General features: G+C 38.9%; 1 pseudogene; it reads left to right on the top strand.

Annotated features, from left to right (window-relative positions):
* The first annotated feature begins 277 nt into the window (after positions 1–277).
* LOC114612332 overlaps positions 278–12,249 on the top strand; it is a 23,414-nt pseudogene continuing 11,442 nt past the window's right edge.

Genomic DNA, 12,249 nt, shown 5'->3' with positions numbered 1-12,249 from the left:
ATATCAGCTGGAGTTCTTCAATGTCCTACCAAAATTTCTGGTAATTACTAATCAACAGAATGGCATATTTACAGGTTGAGAAGTACTGTCTATGAGATTTCTATGAGATTCAGTTATGTGAATTAGGCCATAGTGACTATAACTATTTTATTTTTAGGTCTATCCACTCAATAAAAATATTGTAGTTCATTATCTGTCAAAACCTTGGTAGGAAAGATACCAACCAATTAGCTACAAAATTTGCACAAGATCTGGAAATGGAGATGAATTCAGAGACATGGGGATGAGGTACAACAATGTTGGTGTAAGTGAAGACACATTTTCTTTATATTTATTATATATAAAAATGTGTTTTCTTTTGCTTGTAGTTCTTTTCGTTTCAGCAGAAGGCTTTAAAGTTCTAAAATTTTACTTTGAACTTTATGTGTTATTGAAAATACAGTTCTTATTGTCAACTTTTGAAATCCTTGAATACACACCTTTTGAGTTTAGAAGAATAGTACTCATAAAGCAAAATATTGACTTTTAAAGTTAATAATTATTAAAACTTCCAAATGGATTTCCATTGGGCATTAATCCATATGTGCATTTTTTGGTCATTTTTATGTGATTTCTAATTCCAGTTTGTGGGTTTGCTTCCCCGCCATTATTTTTAGTGTTAATGTTTACTTTGTTCTGTAATGAAGAGACACATACCTTCCCTCTGGTCTTAGTCATGTAGTATATAGTGTAAGCTATGTCTTTCTCCTCGTGACCTTGTAAAATGCCAAACAGTATAGTTTCTCATGCTTTTTTCATATCCTACATCATTAAAATTGACCTTTTGTTTGTAGTTATAGTAGTTTCTGTGTATCTCTCCTTAAGTGCTCTGTAACCATTTCCACATAGTATGACTATAGTTGGTCTTATTTCACAGCAGTTTCCCTTCTTGTTTGACTTACTTTTCTAAATTGAATCTACAAAGCAGCAGATAAAATGTTTAGAAAGTATGCTCAGAGACTCTAATGAGTCTATACATTTCTAAGTCCAAATGAAGTATGTTTTTCTTTTTCTTTGTTAGGACAGTATTTATGTGGATGCTGTCATTAATCACATGTTCGGGTCAGATGGTAGTGCAGGAACAAGCAGCACCTGTGGAAGATGCTATAATGCTAATAACAAGGAATGCTCACCAGTTCTATACATACTGTTTGGGAATTTTTCATTCTTTCTTTTTATTGGTTATTTTAATTTTTATATTTCAAATGTTAGTCCCCTTCCTCCTTTCCGCTCCAAAACCCCCATCCCATCCTGCAACCCTCTGCTTCTCAGGGAGCTCCCCCATCCACCTACCCACTCCAGCCTCACCATGCTAGTATTCCCCTGCCCTGGGGCATCGAGCCTCCCATTGATTCCAGACAAGGCCATCTTCTGTTACATATGCATGAGGCTGGAGCCATGAGTCCCTCCATGTGTACTCTTTGGTTGGTGGTTTAGTCCCTGGGAGCTATGGGGGTTCTGATTGGTTGATATTATTGTTTTTTTTTCCTATGGGGTTGCAAACTCCTTCAGCTCCTTCAGTCCTTCCACTAGCTCCTCCATTAGGATCCCATGCTCATTCTGATGGTTGGCTGCAAGCATCCTCATCTATATTTGTCAGACTCTGGCAGAGACTCCGTGGACAGCTATACCAGACTCCTGTCAGCAAGCACTTTTTGGCATCAGCAATAATGGCTGGGTTTGGTATCTGCAGATGGGATGGATCCCTAGGTGGGGCAGTCTCGGATGGCCTATCCTGCAGCCTCTACTTCCTGAATCTCCTTTTGCCAGGAACAATTCTAAGTTAACATTTTTGAGATGGGTGGGCGGCCCTCTCCCTCAACCTTGGGCCATGCCTAAGCACTGGATTTTGTTTCTACAGGTTCTGTTTCTCCTTGGTTGGGTATTTCAGCCAGTGTCATCCTCATTGGGTCTTGAGAGTCTCTTGCTATCCTGGTATCTGGGACTTTTTGGTTGCTAATCCCAGTTCCCCATCCCCCCACTGCTACACACCTCTATTCGATTTCTTTACCCTCTGAACTTTTCCCAAATCTCCTCCCATACCTGATCTTGTCCCCTCTTCCTCCCTTTTCTCTTCCTCTCATGTTCCTCCCTCTCTCTCCCTGTTGTAATTATTTTGTTCCCCTTTCTAAGTAGGTCTGAAGCATCCACACTTTGGTCTTCCTTCTTCTTGAACCTCATATGGTCTGTGAATTGTATTGCCAGTATTCTGAGATGTTTTCCTAATATCCACTTATCAGTGAGTACATATCATATATGTTCTTCTGTGACTAGATTACTTCATTCAAGATGATATTTTCAAGTTCCATCTATTTGCCTGAGAATTTCAATGAAGTCATTGTTTTTAAAAGCTGATTAATACTCCATTGTATAAATGTATCAAATTTTCTGTATCCATTCCTCTGTTGAGGGAGATCTGGGTTGTTTCCAGCTCTGGCTATTATAAATTAGGTTGCAATGAACATAGTAGAGCCTGTGCCCTTGTTATACATTGGAACATTTTTCACTATATGCCCAAGAATGGCATAGCTGGTGTTGATCTGACAGTTTGTGTTATATCAATGTGAATTAGTGAATTTTCCCTTTGGCCAATCATCCTGGAGGATAACAAGTGACCTATAATTTGGAATTCTTTAATATTGTAACATATAGTTTATGAAACTATCAGAATCCTGTTATATAGGAAATAATTAGGAGCAATTCAAGTAACAGATGTGTTTTAAATATTTCTAAATATTATATTTCAAAAATATGCTTTAAAGTTATATATAAAATGACTGCTGCTTCAATTTCTCTCCTAGGCTATTGATCTGAGTGATAAGGCGATTAAAAGTGTAAGTAGTTTAGAAATACCAGTGTGACAAAATTCAAGTTTGGAGCAAAACCCAGCATAGTTATCTGCAAGTGGAATGGCAAGAAGATGTTCTATTTGGAGTAAATATACACCATTTGTTCATTTCATATCTTTTAGATCTTTTGTTGTTTTGCATCAATAAGTTATATCTGTAACTCAACTAATTTACCAAACTATGAACAGTTGATAATCAGTTAGACTTACTGTTTCTTTAACCTCAGTTATTCCTCTTTTTCATGTGGGATATTATCACCATGTAGCCCTGGAAATATAAAGCATCACTTGGGAAATTTTGTCCATTTGTGATCAGTTTGTTAGAGTCCAGGTTTGTTTGTCTTGTGTCTACTGAAATATTATTATTATTATGATGGTGATGATGATTGCAAATTATCTTTAAAATGTGTCAAAATATGGAAATCACATATCTTACATCAAATATTAATTGGAACATTTGAATATTAGTGTTATAACAACACAGTTATAAATCCAGATTTCCACTCTATATCATTTAACGTGTATGGTTTTGTTCTCATGTCCATTTTAAATGCAATACAATTTTAAAAATCTAAAGCAAATAATTAAGGCCAAAATGTTTATATTGTGAGATTTAAATGTGGATAAAGTTCCCATGTACATTTTCATAGTTAATGAATCTCTCTCTGTCTCTGTCTCTCTCTGTCTCTGTCTCTCTCTGTCTCTCTCTGTCTCTCTCTGTCTGTCTGTCTGTCTGTCTCTCTCTCTCTCTCTCTCTCTCTCTCTCTCTCTGTGTGTGTGTGTGTGTGCACTTCTTATGGAATTGTCATTTATTTAGATAACTGAGAATGTCATAGGTAAAGTTACTCTAAGTATTCTAAAAGAATAATATGCTTTTTTAAAATGTAGGAACTCAGGAGAAGGTTGGGCTTTGGTGTCTACTGACAGAGCCCTTGTGTTTGTGGACAACCATGTCAATCATTGGGGACATGGTGCTAGGGGAGCGTCCATTCTGACATTCTGGGTTGCCTAGTAGGAGAACATATTTTGCTGCTTTGTAATCTGTCTTTAATGGCAGTAATGTATTATTTACTTCTACTTTAATATCATTTTTTTTCAGAATGCATAAGGTGGTTCTTTAATTATTTATGTTGGCTCATCCACATGGATTTAAATGAGTAAGGTCAAGTAACCGCTGGGCAAGAAATTTCCATAATGCAAAAGTAAGTCTTGGAGTTGTGCAAAACTTATTTTAATCTGCAGAAGAAAGTAGTTCTATTTAAATTTCACATGAAGTTATAGCATATGGTACTTATTATTAAGTATTTATTCACTACATTGTTGTAACCTATGGACATCAAAGAAAGAACTGATAATTTAAAAGAAAAAAGTAAGAGCAAAGTACAGAAAGCAAACAGGTATATTGATAAATCTCTGACTCATAGAGTTCACATGGGATCATGCCTGTTAATATCAAAGAGATTTTAAACCCTTTCTGGTCAGGGTTCAACAAATACCATCATATGTAAAATACATTTTTTTGTCAAATGAGAGGCAGCTAATTTGAAATTCATAAAAGCAGATAGAGTAGATATAAACTTCTCAGAATTACAAAATGGTGATTAGCTGACAAGTCTATGAATGGTAAGAAACAGAAACAGTAAGTGTGACTATGTTGGGTGAGTAAGTGTAAACAATTTCAAAATTAAGCTACAGTTAAGGATATTGGATATTGGAAAGGTTATGTGAAATTTTCTTTTCTTTTTTATTATTATTATTATTATTATTATTATTATTATTATTTGGTTTTTCAAGACAGGGTTTCTCTGTGTATCCCTGGCTGTCCTGGAACTCACTCTGTAGACCAGGCTGGCCTCGAACTCAGAAATCCGCCTGCCTCTGCCTCCCAAGTGCTGGGATTAAAGGTGTGTGCCACCACCACCCGGCTGTGAAATTTTCTACTTCAGTGGATGATACTAGACTTGGAGATAAATATCAAATATAAAATAGAAATATTTCTTCTCTGTAAATCATACAAATAGTTTTCTATTTTCTCTTAAAGTGAGAATCCCATTAGTTACCTAGTGAAATCAATTTTATTCTTGAAGAGGTTTCATGTGAAAAATAAACTGTTCATATTTTAGAAACAATGTTTAAAATATTTGTCATAAAATGCGCATCTGTAATTTCTTTAGCTTAGTAAGGAAAGTCAGGATATATTATTAATATTTTCAACAGCCAATAGTAAGAATAACTATTATTAATTTGAAATGGTTATATTAAAAGTATTTTCATAAATGTTCTTTAAATTCTAGGATAGCCAAGAACGACCTCTGTTTTATGGATGGACTGAGGCTCATATAATAGAATGTATAATGATGCTGGGCAGTGGTGGTGCACGCCTTTAATCCCAGCACTTGGGAGCCAGAGGCAGGTGGATTTCTGAGTTTGAGGCCAGCCTGTTCTACAGAGTGAGTTTCAGGACAGCCAGGGCAACACCAAGAAACCCTGTCTTGAAAAACCAAAAAAAAAAAAAAAAAAAGAATGTATAATGATGGATAGTTTCAGAACTGAGCCTATTTTTTAATTCATGTGTTCCTGACTCTTATTTTCTTGTTTCAGTCACAGTAAATTGTTTTTAGTGATTCTGAACATGAAATGAGAGGTTTAAAATTTGTTTTTGCATCTTTAAATATGGTAATAGAGAATCTAAGTTTTCACAGAAGTTATAGACAGTGACTGTCTGGAAAACGCTCAAGGACTTAGATGAAAATTAAACACTGTAGACCGAATAGGCAGCTTTTGTTTTCTATGGTGCCAAGAATCACACAGCTACAAACGTTCAGATGACCTGATTTTTTCAATAATTAAGGATGTCAATGACTGGATGGGAGCACTTCATAACAATGGAGCAAAGAAAGAAGTGATCATTAAACCAGACACCATTTGTGGCAGTGACTGGGTCTGTGAACATCGGTGGCATCAAATAAGGTGGGAATTTCCCATGCATATTTTGTCTAATAAAAAAATTGTTTAACCTTTTGTTTTAATCAGTTGAGTTTAAGGGTACCAACACTGTACATTGCATTGTGCTTTTAGGAACATGGTTGCCTTCAGAAGCAAAGTCAATGGTCAGCCTTTTGCAAACTGGTAGGATAATGACAGCAAACAAATAGCTTTTGGCTGAAGGATTCATTATCTTTAGCAGTGGTGACGTGACTGGTAAGTGGATATCAGTTAAAGTAGGTGTTAATACTATAATTTGGATCCTTCTCTTTTTTTCCTGTACATTTATATTTTCTTATATGAAAAATAATTCTCCTCATGGACTTAAGACTCAAAATGAATGCTGAAAGTATAGAAGCCAAAATAGTGCATGTTTTCACATTCTTCCATTCTTTGTGCAATTTTGTATAAATTTTGCTGTTTATATCTTTCATTGTATTCTTAGAATGGCAGTGGTATATATTCATATATATATGCTCATTTGGCACATTGTACAGCATAATTAAATAGTGAAGAAAAATTTTAGCATAATTTAAACAATGTATAGTATAAATACCGAATGCCACCACTACCTCTGAATATCACTTACTGTTTTTATCCAATTTGTAAATATGCATTCTTCAGTATTCTCATGCGGGGAATGATTAGCTCACACATGAGTGCGGGCTTGGGTTCTTGAATCTTGTTGTGCTGTTGTGATTCCCAGGGCTCCAAAGAGATTGAAGCGCTATGGGGCCCCAGTCTGAAGTTCCGCGGGGGGGGGGGGGGCCGGGGGCAGAGCTCTTGGATTGGGGATCCCTGGGCCAGGAGATCGTTGCTATGATTCTGCCAGTCTCCACCAGTGTCACCAGTGAATTGCTCTTAGATAGTAACCATACTTTCTCCTACTCAGAGCACATTTCAAGAGGTTGTAAAACAATTAGCCAATGGTCATTAAAAGGGAACTAATGATTTATTATAGGTGCTAGGACAGAAGATAAAATATTACCTGGGTTTATCTATACAAAATTTCACTAATTTCTTAGTTATAGTTTTAAAACTTCAGTGAACCAGTGGAGCTGAGACAAGTAATGGATGTTTAGTCAGATAATTACTCCTAATGGAAATGCATGTGAACGTTCTCTGTGGAAAAATTTTATTTCAATTTATGATTTGATTTTTGGTGTGAACTTCTGATGAACTTTCTAACACATGATCATGTACTCTGAAAGATGTATAAGTACTGAAGACAAAGACAAAGAGAAGTTTGTTCGTTCCTTTCTTTCCTTTTCCCTCCCTAGGAGAATTTTTTCTCTTATTGGAATTTGTTGATCAGATTTTCCATGAATAGAGAGCTCCCCTCCTGAGGGCTCTCCATCTCATCTTTTGTATTTTCTATGGACATTCATGTCCTTAGTGTCCTAGGCCCAGTGTTCTTTTTCCTTAAGGTCTTCAACTGTCTTATCTACTAAAATTTTAGGTTTCCCAAAAACATTTCTTGCCGAGGACAACCTTCAGCATGGGGGGAAATCTTTTTTCTTGTTAGTTCTTCTTGAGGAAGCAGATGGAAGAAAAAAATAGCTGGCTCTACTGGACTAGTGATCAATGGTGAGAGCCCTCAGGAAGAGAGATCTCTATTAGTGGAAAATATGATCAACAAATACTTGTGGGGAAAACTGTTGCTAGAATTTCCAACCCCTATAAGCCCATATAAGAACACACAATCCAATTATTATCATTATAATCTATAGGCATAAACTGGGAAGATTTAACACCATACAAACTTAGTCCCCAGCTATAAGATGCCTTGCTACCTGCAGTTTCTCCTGGCCATGTGGTTCTGACTTATCATGGCTTCCTCCTTCTCTTATTCAGTCATCTTTCCTTCCCTTCTCATACCCTTCTGCCTCTTTACCTGCCCACATTCTCAAATCTCCAGTCCCAGCTTTCTCCTCCACTCTCTCCTGCTCAGTCCCAGCCTCTAGGCTTCATTGACTGGTTAATATGAGATCACCTGAGTACAGGATTGAGTCCTAGTCAGGGGCAATCTCCTCTGAGGGAGCAGATAAACATCAGAATACAAATAGCATCAGGACAACAAACAACAGAAAACTGAAAGATATATAAAGACTTTGGAGACTGTGAGGGGATCCTTGGATTAATGGAACATATTGATTTGACCACCTGGCATTGCATACCTAAGGAAATTAGGGTACAAAATCTAGGAGATATAACTTGGGCTTGTAAAGGCACCCTGGTGGAAGCTACAAAAGGAATTAATATAGAATTTGGAAAAAAAGTTTGGAAAGAAGTTTGAAAAGCATTGTAGAAATGGATTGCTTGGATGATCTCTTTATTCCACCTTTTTATTGGATATTTTATATATTTACTTTTCAAATGTTATCTCCTTTCCTGGTTTCCCCTCCTGGAACCTTATCTCCCTTCCTGGAACCCCCCCTCTCTCATCACTCCTCCCCCTGCTTCTATGAAGATGCTCCCCCTCCCACCCACCCACAACTGCCTCCTGCCCTGGCATTCCCCTACACTGGGGAATCCAGCCTTCACAGGAACAAGGGCTTCTCCTCGTACTGATGACAGACAATGACATCGTCTGTTATATATGTGGCTGTAGCCATGGGTCCCTCCATGTGTACTCTTTTGTTGGTGGTTTAATTCCTGAGAGCTTTGGGGGATCTGGTTGGTTGATACTGTTGCAAACCCCTTCAGCTCCTTCAGTCCTTTCTCTAACTCCTCCATTGGGGATCCTGTGCTCAGTCCAATGGTTGGCTGCAAGCATCCATATCTGTATCTGTCAGGCTCTGGCAGAGCCTCTCAGGAAACAGTTAGAACAGGCTCCTGTCAACAAGCACTTCTTGGCATCCACAATAGTGTCTAGGTCTGTTCTCTGCATATCAGATTGATCCCCAGGTGGGGCAGTCTCCGGATGTCCTTTCCTTCAGTCTCTGCTCCACACTTTGTCCCTGTATTTCCTTTAAACAGGAGCCCTTCTGGGTTAAGAATTTGGAGATGAGTGGGTGGCCACATCCTCCAACCAGGGGCCTTGCCTAACCTCTGGATATGGTCTCTACAGGTTCTCCCTCCCCTTTGTTGGGCATTTCCACTAATCTCATCCTGAGACAACTGAGACTGGTCCTTGGTATCTTACCAAATCCATCTACACATTCAATGCAATTCCCATCAGAATTCCAACACAATTCTTTATAGACCTTAAAGAAACAATTCTCCACATCATATGGAAAAAAACAAACAAAAACAACAACAACAACAACAAAAACAAAACAGGATACCTAACATGCATAATAAAAGAACTATCACTATCTCGAATTTCTACTATTGGATTTTGTGCTATTGGTATACAAACAGATAGGTTGATCAATTGAATTGAAACAAAGATCCTGACATAAACCCACACAACTATGGATCATTAATTTTTTACAAAGATGGCAAAATCATACAATGCAAAAAAAGAAATCATCTTTGACAAATGTTTCTGTTCTAACTGGAGATTTGAATAGAGAAGAATGCAAACAGACACACATCCATCAGGAACAAAACTCAACTCCAAGTGTATCATAGATGTTACTATAAATCCACATATACAAAATCTAATAGAAGATAAACAGGTAAAATAGCTTTGAATGCTTTGTTGTTTGATTTCATTCTTTGAGACAAGGAAGTGAGGTGCATAATTTGCATACCAAAGCAGACCTAGCCAGCATCCTTCAGGGATAGCCTGCCCTCTACCCAGAACATTCTAGACCAGGGGCTGGGCTGTCCTTCACCCCCAGAGGCTCTTCCCTATATAATCTAGACATTCTTATGTTTACAGAAATGTGGCTAGCATAATAGTTCCCTGAGAGGCTTCACCAAGCAGCAGACTGAAATAGATGCAGAAACTCATACCCAATTATTGGATGGAGCTCAGCAAGTCTTACTGAAGACTTGAGGGAAAGATTGAGAGACCCAAAGGGGATAGGAACTCCACAGGAAGAACAACAGAGTCAAATAACCTGGACCCTCGTGGGCTCTCAGAGGCTGGACCACCAACCAAAGAACATACAGGGGTTGAACTTAGGCCAGCTGCACACATGTAGCAGGAGGTGCAGTTGGGTCTTTGTCTTAATCAGGGTTTCTATCCCTGCACATAACAGCATGACCAAGAAACAAGCTGGGAAGGAAAGGGTCTATTCAGCTTCCACTTCCATACTGCTGTTCATCATCAAAGAAAGTCAGGATTGGAACTCAAGCAGATCAGAAAGCAGGGGCTGATGCAGGGGCCATGGAGGAATGTTTCTTATTGGCTTGCTTCCTCTGCATTGCTCAGCTTGCTTTCTTAGAGAACCCAAGACTGCCAGCACAGGGATGGCACTTCCCACAAGGGCCTTCCCCACCTTGATCACTAATTGAGAAAATGACTTACAGCTGGATCTCATGGAGGCATTTCCTCAACTGAAGCTCCTTTTTCTATGATAACTCCAGCTTGTGTCAAGTTGACACACAAAACCAGCCAGTACAGTCTTTAAGTGGGCTCCCCTGAAGCTGTTACCTGTATGTGAATCCTGTTCCCCTAACTAAGCTATATTCTCAAGTCACAGTGGGAGATGATGTATCTAATCCTGCAAAGACTTGATGTGCTAGGATGGAGATATACCCAGAGGAGTCCTCTACACTCCCAGAGAAGAGGAGAGGAGAAACTGTGTATGGTGGGGGCTGAGAAGAGGGTAGCAACTGGGCAGCATTTCAGGATGTTAAGTGAATACATAAAACCTTCTGGCACTGGGATGGGGGTATGACATGAAACTTACAGGAAAACAGGTAAAACTAGAAAAAAAATCACCCCAGGAGAGGGAACCAGGACCTAGAAAAAATACAGTAGGCATTCACCTATAAATGATATTAACTAGTAGGTAAATGATATTCCAGCTAAACTCTACATACCCAGAGAAGATACAGGAAAAGAGGAGGCCTATAAGGGGGAAGCATGGATCTATCTCCCTAGAAAGGGAAAATAGAATAGATTCTGTGGGTGAATAAGAGTGACTGAGGACAGGAGTGGAGGATCAGCTGGGGAGATGGAGGGAGACAGTGGGGTACAGAGAGAACAGGTTGGATTTAGGTGACATTTTGGATTAGTGTAGAAACTTAGTGCACTAGTAAATTCCTAGAATCTTGAGTGTGTCCTTTGTGAGGACTCATTCTAATGGAGAATACAGAGAATGATCTGGTAATCCTATATAGTCAAACAGGACTTCAGTGGTGGGAATGAGTTACATTCAATTGTTTTCTGAGTAGGTCAAATGGACATCCCTAAAGGAGTCAGGCTGATGGTAGCACAAAGAGTATAAACACTGGGGTGGGGAGGTCTTGCACAAGCTATGTCTTACGTTACGTACTATTCATAAGAATACCATTGTCTACACTACTCACAAGGGGAAAATGGAAGACCTCTACGAGGTCAGGGGAAATTATCATACAATGGGGCACACTCAGAAGGATTCTAGGACTTCCCGTCTGGGCCCGAGTGTAGAGCAGGTCACAGGCAGCAGCTCAGCACCCAACCCGAGAAAACAGAGAGAAAGAGGGACTCCCAGGAGCTTTAACTCAGGCAGCATCCCAGGTAAAAATGAATCACCCGTGATGTCTGCTGTTGGAAGTTCTAATCCAGATGCTGGCCTCTGAACTTACACTACTCAGACCTTTGAAGGGCCACTGACAAGAACATCAAACAGCTAGAGATTGACATCACTAATCTGAAGAAATCCCTCGTTTCGCTGTCTGAAGAGACCTCCTAAAATTACAAAGATTCTTATTGGACTTGATTTACTCTATTACAATAGAAAAGGCTGTGTACAGCTCTGGACTGTGTACAGCTCTTAAAGAAGAAGGTTGCCTTTACATAGACAAGACAAGGAGGGTTAAAGAGAGCATGCAACAGGTAGTGAAGGCCCTAAGAAAAATCAGAGAAAGAAACAGATGAAGGCTGGTACAAGAATTGGTTTTCAGCCTCTCCAAGGTTGTTAACACTATTTCCTCCCATCTTGGGACCATTATTTGGGTTCTTTTTGCTTTTTTCTGCTGGTCCTTGGCTCTCAAATAGGCAGACTAACTCTGTGATACAACAGATAAATAATTTGGTAGCAAAACCTACTCAGATACATTATCATTAGTTAGCTATGGAGGACCACGAGACTCAAGATGAGGTTGTTACTTTATACAGGGTGTTTCCAAAACCCATCTCCACCCAACCTAAAAGGGGGGACTTCTGCCCCTAGACCAAGCAGAAAGGGGCCACCCAGAACCCCCTCTGTCAGGTGATCTGAATTCTTGCTTAGGCTGCGAGGCTAAGCACTCCAAGGGAATATAAATAAAAGATAAAA

The sequence above is a fragment of the Grammomys surdaster genome, unplaced genomic scaffold (assembly GCF_004785775.1).
Source record: "Grammomys surdaster isolate TR1022 unplaced genomic scaffold, NIH_TR_1.0 126158, whole genome shotgun sequence".
In the NCBI taxonomy this organism is placed as follows: Eukaryota; Metazoa; Chordata; class Mammalia; order Rodentia; family Muridae; genus Grammomys; species Grammomys surdaster.
The sequence above is the reverse complement of the archived record's forward strand: the minus strand, read 5'-3'. Positions and strand labels throughout refer to the sequence as shown.